Source organism: Pseudophryne corroboree, chromosome 5 (assembly GCF_028390025.1).
Source record: "Pseudophryne corroboree isolate aPseCor3 chromosome 5, aPseCor3.hap2, whole genome shotgun sequence".
Lineage (NCBI taxonomy): Eukaryota > Metazoa > Chordata > Amphibia > Anura > Myobatrachidae > Pseudophryne > Pseudophryne corroboree.
In genome coordinates, this window is record NC_086448.1 from 262,375,759 (window position 1) to 262,398,498 (window position 22,740).

General features: G+C 42.2%; 2 pseudogenes; one reads left to right on the forward strand and one right to left on the reverse strand.

Moving 5' to 3' along the window:
* Positions 1 to 3,825: 3,825 nt before the first annotated feature.
* Positions 3,826 to 3,944, reverse strand: LOC134930064 (5S ribosomal RNA; annotated as a pseudogene).
* A 2,585-nt stretch (positions 3,945 to 6,529) lies between these two features.
* On the forward strand, positions 6,530 to 6,648 carry LOC134930065 (5S ribosomal RNA; annotated as a pseudogene).
* Positions 6,649 to 22,740: the final 16,092 nt, after the last annotated feature.

Consider the following 22,740-nt stretch of genomic DNA (forward strand, 5'->3'; position numbering starts at 1 on the left):
AGGCTGTAGATTATACTAGAACTACAGTAGGTGCTGGAAGCACAAATGGAACAGGCTACAGTAATACAGTGGAACTGGGCGCTGGAAACAAAGCTGAAGCAGGCTGAAGTAATATACTGAAACTGGGAGCTGGAAGCACAACTGAATTGGGCTGCTGGAATATACTGCAACTGGGTGCTGAAACATAATTGGAGCAGGCTAAAGAAATATACTAGAACTGGGTGCTGATGGCACAGCTATAGCAGGCTGCATGAATATCCAGCAAAACAAAAGCAGGAGCCTGGGTACTAAATTATTTATGAGAGAAGTTGAACTGGCTTTGTACTGCCAGTACTTCCTGGTTAAGTAGGGCACCCTAGTTGATAGGCTGAGCAGAACATGTGACTGAAGTTGCTGAGAGCTAGTTAGCAAATCATGTGACAATGTCCAAGATGACCATAGTCCAGAATGGCTGGAAGCATCGGGAGGAGTACACTAACCATTTCTTATAAGTGACTTAGGGGTTTATTTACTAAGCCTTGAATGGAGATAAAGTGGATGGGGATAAAGTACCAGCCAATCAGCTCTAAATACCATGTCACAGGCTGGGTTTGAAAAATGACAGGCGCTGGTTGGCTGGTACTTTATCTCCGTGGACTTTATCTCCATCTAAGGTTTAGTAAATAGACCTCTAAGAAACTTGGGGATGCCGCAACCAGCAGTCTGGTGCACATATGGACAGTAAGGGACATCTCCAGACCCTGTAATTGGGTCTGCGGTAACAGTATGTGACACCTATGCCTCGAGACACACATACTCACCACCCAGATTTTCCTCAGTCCTTTCCTTCCAATATAAGTAGTCAGACAGATGTCCTGGCTGCACAGACACGTTAAGTAACAAGAGAAAGTTGAATGTGGCCCTGATGCAGGCACATTTAGTGCAAAAGACCCCCTGTTTTATTGAACAAGAAAGGAAGAGCTTTACCTACATCCCCGGACATCTCTCCAGTACATAGTAGTTCAGAATTTGTGATTAAATTAATAAACAAGGGACATCTCCTTTTTCATCCAGCATTGTAAATAACATAGTTGTTTGCCTCCAGGCTTTTTTCTGCTGTAGCTCTGCCCAACCTGCTTCACCTGTCACTGTAAGGTCTTGCACAACAAAAATGTGATTTAAATGTTTGTCAAATGTGTAAAAACCGAAACAAACAGAGTCAAAATCCAAGAGAGAGCATGAAGCAGGGAAATTGTGCAAAACATGAATGAAATAAAAATGACAGTGCAACAAACAGAAAATGAAAAGTAAAACTAAGGTGCCTATATTGTACATCATCAGGGGACAAATCAGGTTTTCTCTGGTACTCTGAAAAACAGCTGTCCCCTTGGTCTGTAACACTGCTACTTACCTTCCTGCAATTAGTAACACTGATACTTACCACCCCTGTGCCAGCCTTTTGCACATGATTGATCTGAGGTCAAACAGTGAGAAGGTGGCAGAGGGTACCGCTTGGAAACCTTTTTGCAACCCTGGAACTCCTTCCCATAGGAAGGAGCAGGCACTGGGGACTAACAGCATCTTCAGATCGTTCTCGCAGGCAAACTCAAAAAATTTACCTTTTCAGGGTTTTCTGCATACTGTATTAGGCAACCGTATTGAGTCCATGGTACTTAATAGGCCCATTTTTGTAGGTATAACAGGCCCATAAGGGATAAAAGCAATGTGCAGAAAAGTGAATTGGCAATAAGTTAAATAAGTGCAACATTAAGTTTTCCATTTAACTTATCCAGATGAGAGACAGATACAATGCAGAAGGTAGACACAAAGACATGCGGTCCAACTTGCATTCCACATTCTTCTTTATGCGGAAAAAAAGGGGATCCGGTCACCATACCAGCAGTCGGAATGCTATACTCTCGACACTGGTCAAAAAAACAGCACCGGAACTCTGACATATATCAAAATGCAGGCACCGGAATCCTGACTGCCGGCATCCCGATCGTAAGTATGCTGGCTTAGGATCAGGCTGTGGGGGTAGGTTTAGACTACGAGGGAACTATTAGCAATATGCTGTGGGGGAGGTTAAGGTTATGCTGCAGAGAGTGGGGCATAGGGTTAGGCACCACCAGGGAGGGATAGGTTGCAGGGGGGTTGGGGTTTTGGGGTTAGGGGGAGCAGGGAGTTAGAAATAAAACACCGAACACGTGTTGGGATCCTGCACATCGGGATGCCGTTGTCGGTTTTCTGACCGCCACAATCCCTAGTGCCAGGATCCCAATATCAACCCGGATAAAGAACTTAAGCCAAGCATAACATTGGATAGATAAGACTCTGATAGTAACTTTGCATTCCATTGACACTATATGCATTTAAATTGGGTTAATTCACATTATATTGCAGATATCACGAATATAAAATAAAAAAACAAAAGATATCTTAAAATTCAGGAATACATAATAATGATAATGATGAAAAATATATAATCAAAAATACAAGATAAAAAATAAGGATATACAAAAAGTAAGTATTAAGAAACCACTTAAGTTCAAATTTCCAATTACTGAAAGTCCACTCAGAACTTATGTTTTTAAAAGGAATATCCATCTCATATCAGCATGTGCAATTCTGGTTTATTAATAATTATGCTTCCATGTATTTGAAATCTGCTGGCATCTTCCTGGCATTTATGATGACATTTAAAGTGTGCTGACACAGTATGATTTTCAAACACCTTTTTGGATATTATAGATGTATTCGAAAAGCACTCTGCTTGTCTTTCATGCTACATTTGCATTCTAGTAAATATATAAAATAGTTTGAGTGACACATAATAAATTGCTTACAATAAAATCTTTGTATTTAATTTAATTAAATCTGTCTTTACAGTGCTACACATAAGGCAGGAACTGCATCTATAGAAGTGTTGGGTATGAATACTTTCACTTTTTTTTATATAGAAAGTACTTCTTAATAGTTTATCATTTAATGACGCTTATTTGTTGTAGATAAAGGAGGTCTTATAATTCTTCCCATAAGATGGGGTCCTGTTTTAGCAAACTCCAATTATTCCTTAAAATTCTCTCTATTTTCATAAAATGTGGGCCAAATTTGAATACAAAAGCACAATGAAAAGTATAATTTTCCTTATTGACCATTTTAGGTTTTAATAACCAACGTCTTTCTATCACTAAATGTATAGGAGGTATACCGCACTGGAGAATAATGTATCTAATAGATAATATAAAGACCAAAATGTAATAAGTAAAAAGAGAAAACCACTGTTTTCTAATAATCTTAAATTTGGTGGTGCACCCTGAGTCAGTATTGGAACATGCAACAAAAGAAGAGAAAAGAAGACTCTTTTGTGGGCGCACTCTTATATGTATATGTATAGAAGTCTCAGAAGAAACAATATTAAAAAATATGTAAATTTTATTAGCAAGAATCGATAAAATGGTAGTAGAATATACTGTCAGAAATATCAGAAAGGGGGAGGGTAGGAGAAAACAGAACAAATTTTTACAGTGTAAATACTGAATAATAGTTCTAGTCAGAAAAGGGGAGGGTAGGAGAGCATAGAACAAATTATTACAGTGTAAATACTGAATGATGGTTCTGAACTGCCTGGGTTCAAAAATACAGTAAATAACAGCAGAAGGCCTGAAAAAGTATATCTATATGAATCCTGAGTAGGTATGTGAATAAATTATACAGATATATTAGGTTGATGATAGTCCGCTATATCTATTATAGGTATTGTAGAGACAGATAGAGTCGAAAGGCTTGAATAAGTGAGATGAATCTGCTGTCAGTGTTAGACGCTTGAGCAAAACCGTCCAAGAGTTTCTACTAAACTGAGTATTCCTCAAGAGTCTCCCACTTGAGTACTAACCCAGCCCAACACTGCTTAGCTTCCAAGATCGGAAGGATTCGGGCGTTGCCAGTGTGGTATGATAGTAGAAGAAATATTTGATATCGAAGGCTCAGGAATCACTGATGAGAGTTCACGAAATGGAGAGGAAAAGGAGTGGATGTAGATTGGAGAGGAAAATAGGGGATCTGCTGCCAATGTTAGACAGGGATGATTACCCCTGAATCAATGGTGAGAGTCCTGAATTAGAAGAAGTGGGAAAAAAGAAGAAGAAGAGAAAGAGACAGTACTAGTCTAAAGTTGTTTAGGTGAGATTAATAAGATGCAAATGGACAAAAAGTCCTGCAGGAAAATTGTTGCACAAATGCCAATCAATTACAGGGTGCTAATAATGCCTGTGATGTTAATACCAAACGTTGTGACAGGCTGATTGTAGAAGAATTGGCAGAAAGAAAAAAGTAAAGAGTGCTTGAAACCATAGAAAAATAACTGTTTGATACTAGCAGATTGATATCAAGTGTCTCAAAGAGATAACAAGTGGAAAAATTAGCAAAATAGTAACATATCAACAGTTCTATCATAAGATGAATTATTACTTTTATGTCTCACTGATATCAGAGCTGCAGAAATACATTGTATAATAATAATAATAATGGTTGAAAAAGCTACTATAAATCTTTGCTCCAAGTGGATTTTGAAAGAAAAAAGAAGAGAGAAAAAAACTAGACAAGATACTGAGCCCGTAAATATGTCGGATTCAAAACCGAACACAGCTCTGGTAATCCATTATAGCTCCACAATGTCATATGTCATAAGATGGGGAGACGTACGCTGCCGGTTGCCTACAAGATAGGTACTATCATAATCTGATATAGATTGGTTTTATAAGACAGTATATACAATGAGCATAAGAAATGAATACCAAATGGATATATAGGAAATATACTGTAATTGTGCAGATGTTACCCGCAAATAGAAGGAACGGTCAGCCACTGGTATGAGGCATGATACAGTGTACACAGGGGATGTCCGTTTCAAGGTCCAGACGTGTCGCGAATGCAGGATACAGTATTTGCTGAGATTGCACTGTGCGATGCAGCCACAGAGCAGATCAGTCTATCTGGTCTGTTTCGGAGACAAAGGCTGTCTGTGTCCGAGAGTCGGCTGTCACCCAGGCAGTGGGGTACGGAAGACGCGTTTCGCCCGTTCACCAGGCTTGGTCACTTCCTCTTCCGACTTCGGATAGCCTGAACTTCCAGCAGCCTCCGTCTCACTCAGCCGCTACAGCAACGAGCCGCCACACACTGCCGCGACGGGACACCGGACATCGTGCTCCTCTCTCCCTTATCTCGGACACAGACAGCCGCACCAGCCCTGCAGTTATATCTTACAACTGCAGCCCGCAACATTACGATTTTGACAGACTTTGTCTCCGAAACAGACCAGATAGACTGATCTGCTCTGTGGCTGTATCGCACAGTGCAATCTCAGCAAATACTGGGGCAGATGTATTAACCTGGAGAAGGCATAAGGAAGTGATAAACCAGTGATATGTGCAAGGTGATAAAGGTACCAGCCAATCAGATCCTAACTGTTAATTTACATATTGGAGCTGATTGGCTAGTGCCTTTATCACCTTGCACTTATCACTGGTTTATCACTTCCTTATGCCTTCTCCAGGTTAATACATCAGCCCCACTGTATCCTGCATTCGCGACACGTCTGGACCTTGAAACGGACATCCCCTGTGTACACTGTATCATGCCTCATACCAGTGGCTGACCGTTCCTTCTATTTGCGGGTAACATCTGCACAATTACAGTATATTTCCTATATATCCATTTGGTATTCATTTCTTATGCTCATTGTATATACTGTCTTATAAAACCAATCTATATCAGATTATGATAGTACCTATCTTGTAGGCAACCGGCAGCGTACGTCTCCCCATCTTATGACATATGACATTGTGGAGCTATAATGGATTACCAGAGCTGTGTTCGGTTTTGAATCCAACATATTTACGGGCTCAGTATCTTGTCTAGTTTTTTTCTCTCTTCTTTTTTCTTTCAAAATCCACTTGGAGCAAAGATTTATAGTAGCTTTTTCAACCATTATTATTACTATTATACAATGTATTTCTGCAGCTCTGATATCAGTGAGACATAAAAGTAATAATTCATCTTATGATAGAACTGTTGATATGTTACTATTTTGCTAATTTTTCCACTTGTTATCTCTTTGAGACACTTGATATCAATCTGCTAGTATCAAACAGTTATTTTTCTATGGTTTCAAGCACTCTTTACTTTTTTCTTTCTGCCAATTCTTCTACAATCAGCCTGTCACAACGTTTGGTATTAACATCACAGGCATTATTAGCACCCTGTAATTGATTGGCATTTGTGCAACAATTTTCCTGCAGGACTTTTTGTCCATTTGCATCTTATTAATCTCACCTAAACAACTTTAGACTAGTACTGTCTCTTTCTCTTCTTCTTCTTTTTTCCCACTTCTTCTAATTCAGGACTCTCACCATTGATTCAGGGGTAATCATCCCTGTCTAACATTGGCAGCAGATCCCCTATTTTCCTCTCCAATCTACATCCACTCCTTTTCCTCTCCATTTCGTGAACTCTCATCAGTGATTCCTGAGCCTTCGATATCAAATATTTCTTCTACTATCATACCACACTGGCAACGCCCGAATCCTTCCGATCTTGGAAGCTAAGCAGTGTTGGGCTGGGTTAGTACTCAAGTGGGAGACTCTTGAGGAATACTCAGTTTAGTAGAAACTCTTGGACGGTTTTGCTCAAGCGTCTAACACTGACAGCAGATTCATCTCACTTATTCAAGCCTTTCGACTCTATCTGTCTCTACAATACCTATAATAGATATAGCGGACTATCATCAACCTAATATATCTGTATAATTTATTCACATACCTACTCAGGATTCATATAGATATACTTTTTCAGGCCTTTTGCTGTTATTTACTATATTTTTGAACCCAGGCAGTTCAGAACCATCATTCAGTATTTACACTGTAATAATTTGTTCTATGCTCTCCTACCCTCCCCTTTTCTGACTAGAACTATTATTCAGTATTTACACTGTAAAAATTTGTTCTGTTTTCTCCTACCCTCCCCCTTTCTGATATTTCTGACAGTATATTCTACTACCATTTTATCGATTCTTGCTAATAAAATTTACATATTTTTTAACATTGTTTCTTCTGAGACTTCTATACATATACATATAAGAGTGCGCCCACAAAAGAGTCTTCTTTTCTCTTCTTTTGTTGCATCGTCTTTCTATCACTACTATACTATTTTATTTATAGTGCTATCAGTATGATTCCATACAGTATATAACCCTTTTTCTCAAAACTTTTAGCTATCTCATCGATTTGTTTCTTATATACCTCCAATTTGGAGGACATATTTACTGTATTTTGTGTGAATTTACTGAAAGAAATGCCTTCTAACAATTTCACATGGTATTGACTATAACGATTAATACATTTGTTTGAGTCAGTGGATTTCCTGTGGATTTTAGTTTCTATACAATTATTTTGAAATATATATTAAGGTCTAAGAAAATATTGTTTATTTTCTTTCTGAAGAAAGTGAGTTGATATTATAGCTATTAATATACAGTGTAATGCAAAATTGTTATAGTTCTTTTTCCCTTGCCCTCCAGACAAATAATATATTGTCTATAAATGTTTGCTAACATATAAGGTTTGCCCCCATTGAGTTATTATTCCATATATTAGCATAACTAGGAGCAAACCTGGTATTCATGGCTGAGCCCATTTCTAAATCGTAGGCACCATTTACATAAAAATAATTATTAGACAGAATAAACAATATGATGTCAGGAATGAACTTTTTTTACCAATTTTGTCAAAATTGTTCTTATCTAGAAAATAATACGAGCAAAAGGTGGGCGGACTGCGCACAGATGTACACTATGTTACAGGGAGTGCTGCTAATGTTTAATAAGTCGGTCCCTTCTAGTTATAACCAATAATGTCCAAATGTGTGTTTACACTGCGCTCAACCCCGATTTCTAGTTCTAAATGTATGTATATACCAATAATACACTGTTTAAATACGTTGCACAAAATAACGTTTATTATATTGCAATATTAGTTGTTGGTAACGAGGTTCTAAAACTCTGTTATACCAAATTGTCCAAATTGGGCATAATGAGCGTGATGTGCTGTGCTGAGATTAATTAAGTACTATACTGATTGTCCAGGGGCACAGTTGCTCTTGGGGATATGGTTTGGAAAACAAAGGGAAAGAAAAAAATGATGACTGAAGAAAAAAATTGAAAAAAAGTTGAAAAAAAGAAGAAGAAAAAACAAGTCTGTTTGTTTAAAATCCAGACAGCGGCGTCCCGCTGGTCTGCATAAATATCAGTGCACTTATAGGATGTATGCCTTGTTAGATGCTTTAGACAGTTTTGGAGGATAAAATCAAAAAAGAGGAACTCTGGACTGGCCTTTCCCCCTGGCTCCCATCACCGGCACTGTGACTGTGTTCAGTCACACGCCGGAAACCGGTCAGCCTGGGTTCACTGCCTGTCTTGGGGGGGAATGCGCGCACAGCGATCGCTCTCAGAGCGGTTCGTTGCTGCACTCCCTCCACCTACAGAGACTCACCTTGATTCTCCTCCTCCGCTGCTAAACCGCATCAGTGTCAGGCTTTCTCCTCTGTGTTTCTCCTCCGATCGTAGCCCACAGTCATTTCCTGGTCTTCAGTCACGTGACCGGGTGCCGTCTCTGGTGTGGCTGGTTCTGCTTAATTGTGCCGCTGTTGTCGGTCATATTGATGGAGTGCTCCAACGCGTTTCGGCCCTTGGGGGCCTTCCTCTGGGAGAGAAGTGTATGGGGTTTTCTCCTTTTTGTGAATTTAAATAGCATAGTCCGTGACATCTTCGTTCTGATTGGTTCCCATTCTCCGTGAACTGATTGGTTAAGGCTGTTGTCAATCACATTGTATGGCCAATGGGGATATGAATTGTATATTCATATGTGTTAAGCTTGTGCTGTCCTTGATTGGTTTCTAATTCTGTCGATCATGTGCCTTATCCATTGAAAACAAGGCACATAAATGAATGAAAATTGGTATCTGACTATAATGTTCAATGTTATGGTGCTGGCTGAAACTGATTGGGTGTGGAAGTGAAAGATGAAAGAGGGTAAACGTAAATAAATATAGATATAGATACAGTGGCGTAACTAGAAATTTTTCTCCCCCAAGCAAAAAAATTCTTCGGCGCCCCCCCCCCCCCCCCCCTTCATGCTCCATAATTGGGAGCAAGAAATGGATAAATATGCGCGCGCCCAAAAAAGGGGCGTGGTTTTGTTGGAGTGGGCGTGGTTTCGCATAAAGGGGCGTGGCATTGCAGGAAAAGACTACCTTATACCCCAGTTTTGCAACCTGCACGCCCATACGTTGGCCACCACAGGAAAGAAAAATAATCCTGATTCATGCCCCTTACATTATTTGTCATTTTTCCTCCTTATAGTAATGCCCAGTATACATTATGCCACATACTGCAATGGCCCTTAGACATTATGCCGCACACAATAATGCACGACACAATATGCACACACTGTAATGCCCCCGACACATTATGCCACACACCGTAATGCCTGTGACACATTATGCCACACACCGTAATGCCTGTGACACATTATGACAGGAATCGCAATGCCCGTTATACATTATGCTACACACTGCAATGCCCCTGATACATTATAGCACATACAATGTCTGTGACACATTATGACAATCACCGCAATGTCCGTGATACATTATGCCACACACTGCAATGCCCGATACATTATAGCACATACAATGCCTGTGACACATTATGCCACACACTGCAATGACCTTGAGACATTATACCACAATGCCCGTGATATAGTATACCATACACCGTAATGCCTGTGACACATACCGCAATGCCCTGCCCGTTATACCCTATGCCACACATCGCAATGCCCGTTATGTATTATGCCACACTGCAATGACCCTGAGACATTATACCACATACCACAATGCCCGTGATATAGTATACCACACACTGTAATGCCTGACACATTATGACACACACCGCAATGTCCGTGATACATTATGCCACACACTGCAATGACCCTGAGACATTATACCACATATCACAATGCCCGCGATATAGTATACCATACACCGTAATGCCTGTGACACATTATGACACACACCGCAATGTCCGTGATACATTATGCCACACACCGTAATGCCCATTACACATTAAGTCCTACAGTAAGGCTTCTAATTACTTTTCAATTACCTGCTCATTGTCAGGGGTTTCATGCACTGGGTGTCATGCTCGTTGCCAGGGGTTTCATGCTCTTGGTTCCGTGCACGGTGCCAGGGGTTTTCATGCTCAGGGTGTCATGCTCGTTGCCAGGGGTTTTATGCACTGGGTGTCATGCTCGTTGCCAGGTGTTTCATGCACTGGGTGTCATGCTTGTTGCCAGGTGTTTCATGCACTGGGTGTCATGCTCGTTGCTAGGAGGTAGTCCTTGTTGCTAGGGCTGTGCTCCCAGTGCCACATATGTCCCCCATGCCAGATATTCCCCCACGGTGCCAGGTACTTACATGCCCCAGTGCCAAATATAGTCGTCCCCCCCATGTGCCAGGTACACATATACCCCCCCAGTGCCACATATGCCCCCAGTGCCAGATATTCCCCCCCAGTGCCACATATGCCCCCAGTGCCAGATATGCCCCCAGTGCCATATATTCCCCCCCAGTGCCAAATATGCCCCCAGTGCCATATATGCCCCCAGTGCCAGATATTCCCCCCAGTGCCAGATATTCCCCCCGTGCCATATATGCCCCCAGTGCCAGATATTCCCCCCCAGTGCCAGATATTCCCCCCGTGCCATATATGCCCCCAGTGCCAGATATCCCCCCCAGTGCCATATATGCCCCGTGCCAGATATTCCCCCCCAGTGCCATATATGCCCCCAGTGCCAGATATTCCCCCCAGTGCCAGATATTCCCCCCAGTGCCATACAGTGCCATATATGCCCCAGTGCCAGATATCCCCCCCAGTGCCAGATATTCCCCCCAGTGCCATATATGCCCCAGTGCCAGATATCCCCCCCAGTGCCAGATATTCCCCCCAGTGCCATATATGCCCCAGTGCCAGATATCCCCCCCCAGTGCCATATATGCCCCCAGTGCCAGATATTCCCCCCAGTGCCATATATGCCCCCCGTGCCATATATGCCCCCAGTGCCAGATATCCCCCCCCCCAGTGCCATATATGCCCCCAGTGCCAGATATTCCCCCCCAGTGCCATGTATGCCCCAGTGCCAGATATCCCCCCCAGTGCCAGATATTCCCCCCAGTGCCAGAAATGCCCCAGTGCCAGATATCCCCCCCCAGTGTCATATATGCCCCCAGTGCCAGATATTTACCCCCCCCCCGCCGTCGCTTTTTGGAGGGACACGGAGGGCACAGCTTGTCTCTCCTGTGTCCCTCCTGCTGCATCATCTCCGGCGGCCGCGGGTCTAATAGGGGGAAGTGCCGGTTCGTGAGCCAATTAGAGCTCACAGACGGCACTTCTCCCTATTAGACCCGCGGCCGCCGGAGATGATGCAGCAGGAGGGACACAGGGAGGCGTGCTGTGCCCACCGTGTCCCTCCAACAAGCGGCGGAGGGAAGGAGACTGCAGACTGACATGCGGACGCTCGTCCGCATGTCAGTCTGCTGTAAATCAGTGGCACCCCCGCAGCCCCTCGCCCCCAAGCCACCGCGAGGACTGCGGGGGCAGTAGTTACGCCACTGTATAGATACACCTTTGGAATGCAATTAGATTAAAATTAAGAATAGAATGCAGATAAATGAGGATAAGAGTGGAAGTAGATGGAAATAAAATTAAATAAAATAAAATAAAAGAATATATTAAATAGAAAATATTAAATAAATAAAATAAATGTGAACAAAAATTGGTTGTTCCGGATATTGTATTGATAATGGAAAATAAATATCAAATATGGTGTGCGGGTAGTAATTCTTACTTGCAAATGATGGATCTAACCTCATTATCAAAGTTAAGCCCATTGGGTACTAATGTGTCCATCTCGATCATAAATCTTAGTTCCTCTTTATTTATGTGATGAATAAAGTCGCCCCCTCGCCATTTGGGTTTCACTACTTTCAATCCTATAAATGTGAGTAATGTGGGGTCGCTGTTGTGAAATTGTTTGAAATGTTTGGATAATGGATGTTCCTCCGTTCCTTTTCTTATGTTTCGAATGTGCTCACTTAGCCTTATCTTGAGTTGTCTGACCGTCCTCCCTATGTACTTCTTGCAACATGGGCATTCAGATGGAGATGGAGATCCTGACACCAAAAGAACATTTGTTTTTAGACACACCACATCCAATAATCCCAGTATTTTTACTGGGATTACATACATTTAGAACTAGAAATCGGGGTTGAGCGCATTGTAAACACACATTTGGACATTATCTAGATAATAAGTCACTACATACAATCATTGTGTGGGATCTATAATATTGTACTCATAGCTACACTCTATAAAAAACAAATATTGTCCAATTGTATGTATTGTATTTTTCTGATAGTATCGCAAGTGTCTTTGATATATGATTTATTGGAAACAAATTGAAAGTCAATTGGATCCTCCTATTATTGGTCTGTCACAGTGAATGGGGTCCTTATGAACTTTCAGTAGTACAGTACAAAAGTGGCAGGGAACTAAGTTCTTCTATATTAATAAATTCCATTTTTTTCACAAGATTTGATTGTCATTTCCAAATGTTTTTGCCATTTTTTTTATTGGATCACTCTTTAGCATCTTATATCTTCACTAAGCTGCCTATCAATTTAAATAATTCAATCATCCCTATTTATAATTACCAACCCTCAATCCCTGTCACCAGGTTTTATGAAAGTCTCAATATAACTTGTAGATATTTTTTTTCAGTTATAATATACGTGTATATTTCATTTTTATTAGTCTTTTCTAAACATGTTTCTATCTCATCCATTACAATTTCAGTAAAGAAATTAATACAACATCCTTCCTGATGGTTAAGATACAATAAAAGGTAGATTTGTTTTTAAATCTTTATCTCTCAATTTCAGACATAGAACTAAAGTTTTCTTTATCAATAGCCTTTTCTTTATTTAAAACAAATTATTAAATTGTTAATTTATGTGTACATTTTTGAAGGTTAAAAAAATTAAAAGGGATTAATGATTGATTGTTAGTACAAACTTTATACCCTTTTGGAGACCATTTCTGTTGTTTCGGTTGGGGTATTCGTGTTCATATTACTTATTTCCCTTTGGAATCTGGATCTTTATCAATAATAAGGTTTTTTTTTTTTTTTTTAGAATTTTAGAAATCATTCTGTTGTTATGTTTTCCCCTCTTTCCTCATTTATTTTTAATACCTATTTTCTCCTTGGTGTTCTCATGTCCCAGTCAAAAAATATTGTGATGAATGTCCCTCTTCAAGCACTTGATATCTATTTTGTGATATAAAGGGATTCTTATTTACCATCTCCTGAGGGAAATGCTGATAGGATTTCTTATTGAAACTACTGTATTTGGGTTTGCACTTCCTCTAAGTTATTTCCTTTTTCCTTCATGAGTGCTTTCATCAATGGATAATTTTTTAAAGTAATATAATTTGTTGATTGATTGTGGTGTCTTCTAAGAGTATTATTATGATGGTAATAATTTGTCTCTGTCTATAGTTGTTTCCTTCTCAATTCTCTGAATCCCATTGATTGTTACCTTTGATCTGAGTTTTATTAAGATGAATAATATTTTCCTTCTTGGGTTTTTCATTCAGTGTTTTACCTTTAAGGTATAATTCATTGGGTACACTAGGCATCGTATTGAAATTAATATCTTATTGTAATATTTAACAAACTGTATAGTTGTTGGAGCTTGCATTCCCACTTACAGAAATTATGTGCAGCAAAGTGGCTGTAACTGGGCAATGACTGCACATTCACATGTAAGCATTGGCATTTCTATAATGGGTGCTATGTGTGCAGTGCACACGGACCCCTGGGTTCAGGGGGGCCCACACCACACAAACTGTACCCATATTAATACTTACCTTTCAGGAGTCCAGCATATGGCACTGTGGTTGCGGTGGGAAATGCCGCCAAAATGGCTACTGTGCATGCCAAATTGGTCTCCGGATCATGGCGGGAGCAATGTAGACTTGTGCACAGTAGACTCCAGAACAATGCCGGAATCTACAGTGCCGTACAGAGGAGGGGGCCCATCCGGAGGTGCACACGGGCCCCTCCTCTATTGAAATGCCCCTGCATGTAAAGGTGTGTACACACAGTGAGATCCTTGCTATGTCCGATTTTGAATATGCGATTTCCCTTGAACTCCCCCAGAGCACAGATAGTACAGATAGTACAGATTTTGACTATCTTTGCTTGAGATTTTGTCTATGGACGATTTTGACTACAATTTTGACTATACTTTGTACTAGATAGTACACTAGATAGTCAAGATTGACTTGCCTGTACAGTGTATCTAGCCTTACGATACCGACCCCACGGGAGCGAGCATCAGGATCGAATCTGTATCGCAAGCTGCCTAACACCTTGAGATATGCACTAACTTTTCATAAGATTTTGACTATATAGTCAAAATCTTACAGATTTATCTCACCGTGTGTACACACCTTAAGATAAGTGGGCCATGTTAGTTTCATGGTGTGTTGATGGAACTGTGGGCTATTCAGAGGTGAGATTAAACAGAGATCTGTTTGATATCAAACTGATCTCTTATTGAGGATAGGACTGGTGCAAATACTGATGATAGTGATGACAGCGGCTTTCATCAGTGGATGGATGGGGGCCGTGTGTTCGCATAGATGTGGATGACTCTAAATACAGGTGTATATTTGAATTTTTTTCTGAGCATGGAAAAAATGCACAATTATGTGCAACACTGAATTGGAATCCTTTTTGCTGCTACCTCCTATGACTACTTCTGACCATATTTCTGGGAGAAAAATTATCTGTAGTTTCTTAATGAGCAGGACAGGTATACTAAATCCCCCTTATTCATCTCTTAATTCTAATTTAAACAATATTTTCCTGCAAGAAGAAATCGCATTCTGAATACAGGTGCAAAAGTAGGTGCAGGAATGTGTGTATCGCAGTATGACCAGCTCCTCCTAAGAAAATGTAAATGCTACTTACAGTAGTGTCTGTCCCCAAAGCCACATGCTTTCCACTAAAAACAGTATAAAGTAAAAACATTCCTACAAATATAGGCACAGCACATCGCAGAACAGTATTCGTACTGCACTACTGCAGTTCATAACTTTCACGCATGGCATTGGACTTTACAACAGAGCTGAAATTTATCAATTTCACAATTATCTTTGGCATTCAAGGCAGAAAAAAGATGAGCGCCTGAAATTTTTCGGGTTTTGTGTTTTGGTTTTGGGTTCGGTTCCGCGGCCGTGTTTTGGGTTCGAACGCGTTTTGGCAAAACCTCACCGAATTATTTTTGTCGGATTCGGGTGTGTTTTGGATTCGGGTGTTTTTTTCAAAAAACCCTAAAAAACAGCTTAAATCATAGAATTTGGGGGTAATTTTGATCCCAAAGTATTATTAACCTCAAAAAACATAATTTACACTCATTTTCAGCCTATTCTGAACACATCACACCTCACAATATTATTTTTAGTCCTAAAATTTGCACCGAGGTCGCTGTGTGAGTAAGATAAGCGACCCTAGTGGCCGACACAAACACCGGGCCCATCTAGGAGTGGCACTGCAGTGTCACGCAGGATGTCCCTTCCAAAAAACCCTCCCCAAACAGCACATGACGCAAAGAAAAAAAGAGGCGCAATGAGGTAGCTGTGTGAGTAAGATTAGCGACCCTAGTGGCCGACACAAACACCGGGCCCATCTAGGAGTGGCACTGCAGTGTCACGCAGGATGGCCCTTCCAAAAAACCCTCCCCAAACAGCACATGACGCAAAGAAAAAAAGAGGCGCAATGAGGTAGCTGTGTGAGTAAGATTAGCGACCCTAGTGGCCGACACAAACACCGGGCCCATCTAGGAGTGGCACTGCAGTGTCACGCAGGATGGCCCTTCCAAAAAACCCTCCCCAAACAGCACATGACGCAAAGAAAAAAAGAGGCGCAATGAGGTAGCTGACTGTGTGAGTAAGATTAGCGACCCTAGTGGCCGACACAAACACCGGGCACATCTAGGAGTGGCACTGCAGTGTCACGCAGGATGTCCCTTCCAAAAAACCCTCCCCAAACAGCACATGACGCAAAGAAAAAAAGAGGCGCAATGAGGTAGCTGTGTGAGTAAGATTAGCGACCCTAGTGGCCGACACAAACACCGGGCCCATCTAGGAGTGGCACTGCAGTGTCACGCAGGATGTCCCTTCCAAAAAACCCTCCCCAATCAGCACATGATGCAAAGAAAAAGAAAAGAAAAAAGAGGTGCAAGATGGAATTATCCTTGGGCCCTCCCACCCACCCTTATGTTGTATAAACAAAACAGGACATGCACACTTTAACCAACCCATCATTTCAGTGACAGGGTCTGCCACACGACTGTGACTGATATGACGGGTTGGTTTGGACCCCCCCCAAAAAAGAAGCAATTAATCTCTCCTTGCACAAACTGGCTCTACAGAGGCAAGATGTCCACCTCATCTTCACCCTCCGATATATCACCGTGTACATCCCCCTCCTCACAGATTATCAATTCGTCCCCACTGGAATCCACCATCTCAGCTCCCTGTGTACTTTGTGGAGGCAATTGCTGCTGGTCAATGTCTCCGCGGAGGAATTGATTATAATTCATTTTAATGAACATCATCTTCTCCACATTTTCTGGATGTAACCTCGTACGCCGATTGCTGACAAGGTGAGCGGCGGCACTAAACACTCTTTCGGAGTACACACTTGTGGGAGGGCAACTTAGGTAGAATAAAGCCAGTTTGTGCAAGGGCCTCCAAATTGCCTCTTTTTCCTGCCAGTATAAGTACGGACTGTGTGACGTGCCTACTTGGATGCGGTCACTCATATAATCCTCCACCATTCTATCAATGTTGAGAGAATCATATGCAGTGACAGTAGACGACATGTCCGTAATCGTTGTCAGGTCCTTCAGTCCGGACCAGATGTCAGCATCAGCAGTCGCTCCAGACTGCCCTGCATCACCGCCAGCGGGTGGGCTCGGAATTCTGAGCCTTTTCCTCGCACCCCCAGTTGCGGGAGAATGTGAAGGAGGAGATGTTGACAGGTCGCGTTCCGCTTGACTTGACAATTTTGTCACCAGCAGGTCTTTCAACCCCAGCAGACCTGTGTCTGCCGGAAAGAGAGATCCAAGGTAGGCTTTAAATCTAGGATCGAGCACGGTGGCCAAAATGTAGTGCTCTGATTTCAACAGATTGACCACCCGTGAATCCTTGTTAAGCGAATTAAGGGCTGCATCCACAAGTCCCACATGCCTAGCGGAATCGCTCCGTGTTAGCTCCTTCTTCAATGCCTCCAGCTTCTTCTGCAAAAGCCTGATGAGGGGAATGACCTGACTCAGGCTGGCAGTGTCTGAACTGACTTCACGTGTGGCAAGTTCAAAGGGCATCAGAACCTTGCACAACGTTGAAATCATTCTCCACTGCACTTGAGACAGGTGCATTCCATCTCCTATATCGTGCTCAATTGTATAGGCTTGAATGGCCTTTTGCTGCTCCTCCAACCTCTGAAGCATATAGAGGGTTGAATTCCACCTCGTTACCACTTCTTGCTTCAGATGATTGCAGGGCAGGTTCAGTAGTTTTTGGTGGTGCTCCAGTCTTCTGTACGTGGTGCCTGTACGCCGAAAGTGTCCCGCAATTTTTCTGGCCACCGACAGCATCTCTTGCACGCCCCTGTCGTTTTTTAAAAAATTCTGCACCACCAAATTCAAGGTATGTGCAAAACATGGGACGTGCTGGAATTTGCCCATATTTAATGCACACACAATATTGCTGGCGTTGTCCGATGCCACAAATCCACAGGAGAGTCCAATTGGGGTAAGCCATTCCGCGATGATCTTCCTCAGTTGCCGTAAGAGGTTTTCAGCTGTGTGCGTATTCTGGAAAGCGGTGATACAAAGCGTAGCCTGCCTAGGAAAGAGTTGGCGTTTGCGAGATGCTGCTACTGGTGCCGCCGCTGCTGTTCTTGCGGCGGGAGTCCATACATCTACCCAGTGGGCTGTCACAGTCATATAGTCCTGACCCTGCCCTGCTCCACTTGTCCACATGTCCGTGGTTAAGTGGACATTGGGTACAACTGCATTTTTTAGGACACTGGTGAGTCTTTTTCTGACGTCCGTGTACATTCTCGGTATCGCCTGCCTAGAGAAGTGGAACCTAGATGGTATTTGGTAACGGGGGCACACTGCCTCAATAAATTGTCTAGTTCCCTGTGAACTAACGGCGGATACCGGACGCACGTCTAACACCAACATAGTTGTCAAGGACTCAGTTATCCGCTTTGCAGTAGGATGACTGCTGTGATATTTCATCTTCCTCGCAAAGGACTGTTGAACAGTCAATTGCTTACTGGAAGTAGTACAAGTGGGCTTACGACTTCCCCTCTGGGATGACCATCGACTCCCAGCGGCAACAACAGCAGCGCCAGCAGCAGTAGGCGTTACACGCAAGGATGCATCGGAGGAATCCCAGGCAGGAAAGGACTCGTCAGACTTGCCAGTGACATGGCCTGCAGGACTATTGGCATTCCTGGGGAAGGAGGAAATTGACACTGAGGGAGTTGGTGGGGTGGTTTGCGTGAGCTTGGTTACAAGAGGAAGGGATTTACTGGTCAGTGGACTGCTTCCGCTGTCACCCAAAGTTTTTGAACTTGTCACTGACTTATTATGAATGCGCTGCAGGTGACGTATAAGGGAGGATGTTCCGAGGTGGTTAACGTCCTTACCCCTACTTATTACAGCTTGACAAAGGGAACACACGGCTTGACACCTGTTGTCCGCATTTCTGGTGAAATACCTCCACACCGAAGAGCTGATTTTTTTGGTATTTTCACCTGGCATGTCAACGGCCATATTCCTCCCACGGACAACAGGTGTCTCCCCGGGTGCCTGACTTAAACAAACCACCTCACCATCAGAATCCTCCTGGTCAATTTCCTCCCCAGCGCCAGCAACACCCATATCCTCCTCATCCTGGTGTACTTCAACACTGACATCTTCAATCTGACTATCAGGAACTGGACTGCGGGTGCTCCTTCCAGCACTTGCAGGGGGCATGCAAATAGTGGAAGGCGCATGCTCTTCACGTCCAGTGTTGGGAAGGTCAGGCATCGCAAACGACACAATTGGACTCTCCTTGTGGATTTGGGATTTCAAAGAACGCACAGTTCTTTGCGGTGCTTTTGCCAGCTTGAGTCTTTTCAGTTTTCTAGCGAGAGGCTGAGTGCTTCCATCCTCATGTGAAGCTGAACCACTACCCATGAACATAGGCCAGGGCCTCAGCCGTTCCTTGCCACTCCGTGTGGTAAATGGCATATTGGCAAGTTTACGCTTCTCCTCCGACAATTTTATTTTAGGTTTTGGAGTCCTTTTTTTTCTGATATTTGGTGTTTTGGATTTGACATGCTCTGTACTATGACATTGGGCATCGGCCTTGGCAGACGACGTTGCTGGCATTTCATCGTCTCGGCCATGACTAGTGGCAGCAGCTTCAGCACGAGGTGGAAGTGGATCTTGATCTTTCCCTAATTTTGGAACCTCAACTTTTTTGTTCTCCATATTTTATAGGCAGAACTAAAAGGCACCTCAGGTAAACAATGGAGATGGATGGATTGGATAGTTTACTAGTATACAATTATGGACGGACTGCCACGGTTAGGTGGTATAAAAAAACCACGGTTAGGTGGTATATATTATAATAATAATACAATTATGGATGGACGGACTGCCTGCCGACTGCCGACACAGAGGTAGCCACAGCCGTGAACTACCGCACTGTACACTGGTTGATAAAGAGATAGTAGTATACTCGTAACAACTAGTATGACACTATGACGACGGTATAAAGAATGGAAAAAAAACCACGGTTAGGTGGTATATATTATAATAATAATACAATTATGGATGGACGGACTGCCTGCCGACTGCCGACACAGAGGTAGCCACAGCCGTGAACTACCGCACTGTACACTGGTTGATAAAGAGATAGTAGTATACTCGTAACAACTAGTATGACACTATGACGACGGTATAAAGAATGGAAAAAAAACCACGGTTAGGTGGTATATATTATAATAATAATACAATTATGGATGGACGGACTGCCTGCCGACTGCCGACACAGAGGTAGCCACAGCCGTGAACTACCGCACTGTACACTGGTTGATAAAGAGATAGTAGTATACTCGTAACAACTAGTATGACACTATGACGACGGTATAAAGAATGGAAAAAAAACCACGGTTAGGTGGTATATATTATAATAATAATACAATTATGGATGGACGGACTGCCTGCCGACTGCCGACACAGAGGTAGCCACAGCCGTGAACTACCGCACTGTACACTGGTTGATAAAGAGATAGTAGTATACTCGTAACAACTAGTATGACACTATGACGACGGTATAAAGAATGGAAAAAAAACCACGGTTAGGTGGTATATATTATAATAATAATACAATTATGGATGGACGGACTGCCTGCCGACTGCCGACACAGAGGTAGCCACAGCCGTGAACTACCGCACTGTACACTGGTTGATAAAGAGATAGTAGTATACTCGTAACAACTAGTATGACACTATGACGACGGTATAAAGAATGGAAAAAAAACCACGGTTAGGTGGTATATATTATAATAATAATACAATTATGGATGGACGGACTGCCTGCCGACTGCCGACACAGAGGTAGCCACAGCCGTGAACTACCGCACTGTACACTGGTTGATAAAGAGATAGTAGTATACTCGTAACAACTAGTATGACACTATGACGACGGTATAAAGAATGGAAAAAAAACCACGGTTAGGTGGTATATATTATAATAATAATACAATTATGGATGGACGGACTGCCTGCCGACTGCCGACACAGAGGTAGCCACAGCCGTGAACTACCGCACTGTACACTGGTTGATAAAGAGATAGTAGTATACTCGTAACAACTAGTATGACACTATGACGACGGTATAAAGAATGGAAAAAAAACCACGGTTAGGTGGTATATATTATAATAATAATACAATTATGGATGGACGGACTGCCTGCCGACTGCCGACACAGAGGTAGCCACAGCCGTGAACTACCGCACTGTACACTGGTTGATAAAGAGATAGTAGTATACTCGTAACAACTAGTATGACACTATGACGGTATAAAGAAAGAAAAAAAAATACCACGGTTAGGTGGTATATATTGTAATACAATTATGGATGGACGGACTGCCTGCCGAGTTCCGACTGCCGACACAGAGGTAGCCACAGCCGTGAACTACCGCACTGTACTGTGTCTGCTGCTAATATAGACTGGTTGATAAAGAGATAGTATACAATACATACAACAATGAATATACTACTATACTGGTGGTCAGGCACTGGTCACCACTAGTCACACTGGCAGTGGCACTCCTGCAGCAAAAGTGTGCACTGTTTAATTTTAAATTAATATAATATTATGTACTCCTGGGGGCTCCTGCTATAACAACCTGCAGTGCTCCCCAGTCTCCCCCACAATTATTATAAGCTTTGCCTTTTATACATTGATGTGCAGCACACTGGGCTGAGCTGAGTGCACACAGACTGAGTCACACTGTGTGACTGGCTGCTGCTGTGTATCGTTTTTTTTCAGGCAGAGAACGGATATAGCAGAGAACGGATATATATTAAAATAAATAAAAGTTAACTAACAACAACTGCACTGGTCACTGTGGTAAACTCTGTCTGACTCTGCACAATCTCTCTCTCTCTTCTAATCTAATTTCTAATGGAGAGGACGCCAGCCACGTCCTCTCCCTATCAATCTCAATGCACGTGTGAAAATGGCGGCGACGCGTGGCTCCTTATATAGAATCCGAGTCTCGCGAGAATCCGACAGCGTCATGATGACGTTCGGGCGCGCTCGGGTTAACCGAGCAAGGCGGGAGGATCCGAGTCTGCTCGGACCCGTGAAAAAAACATGAAGTTCGTGCGGGTTCGGTTTCAGAGAAACCGAACCCGCTCATCTCTAAGAAAAATATGCTTATGTTTATTAATTTATTGGAGATGCTATGCATATTACGTTTCACTAGTCCATAATTTATTTGTATATCAAAAACTCTACACATTTTAGCCATTTGACATATCTCTGACTCTTCACTCGTCTTCTCCTTCTCCTTGAAAAATCAATTTGATAATTGATTTTATGTTTCACTAAGAAATTTTTAGAGGTCCCTTAAGAACTGTAAATGTTCATGAAGAAAAGATTCAACATAATTAGCATGCTTTTTCAACCATGCTATGCACTGAACTATAAAATACGCCAAACTTTTAGGGATAAAAGTAATATTAAAGATGTTCACGCAATGCATTACAATACTGTTAATAACATCCATACAGTATCAGAGGGACTCCACCTATCTATACTATGTACATAGCACAAAATGAAAGAAGCTACTGTATCTATGCTATGTACACAGTACAAGAGGAAAGACAACACTTTAGACCCAGAATAAAGAGTTTTGCATTTGTGCATTTACAATATAATTATAATAAACCCTTTAAAATTATGCTTCTAATGTGTTAAAAGTTAATATTATCGGGGAAGATAA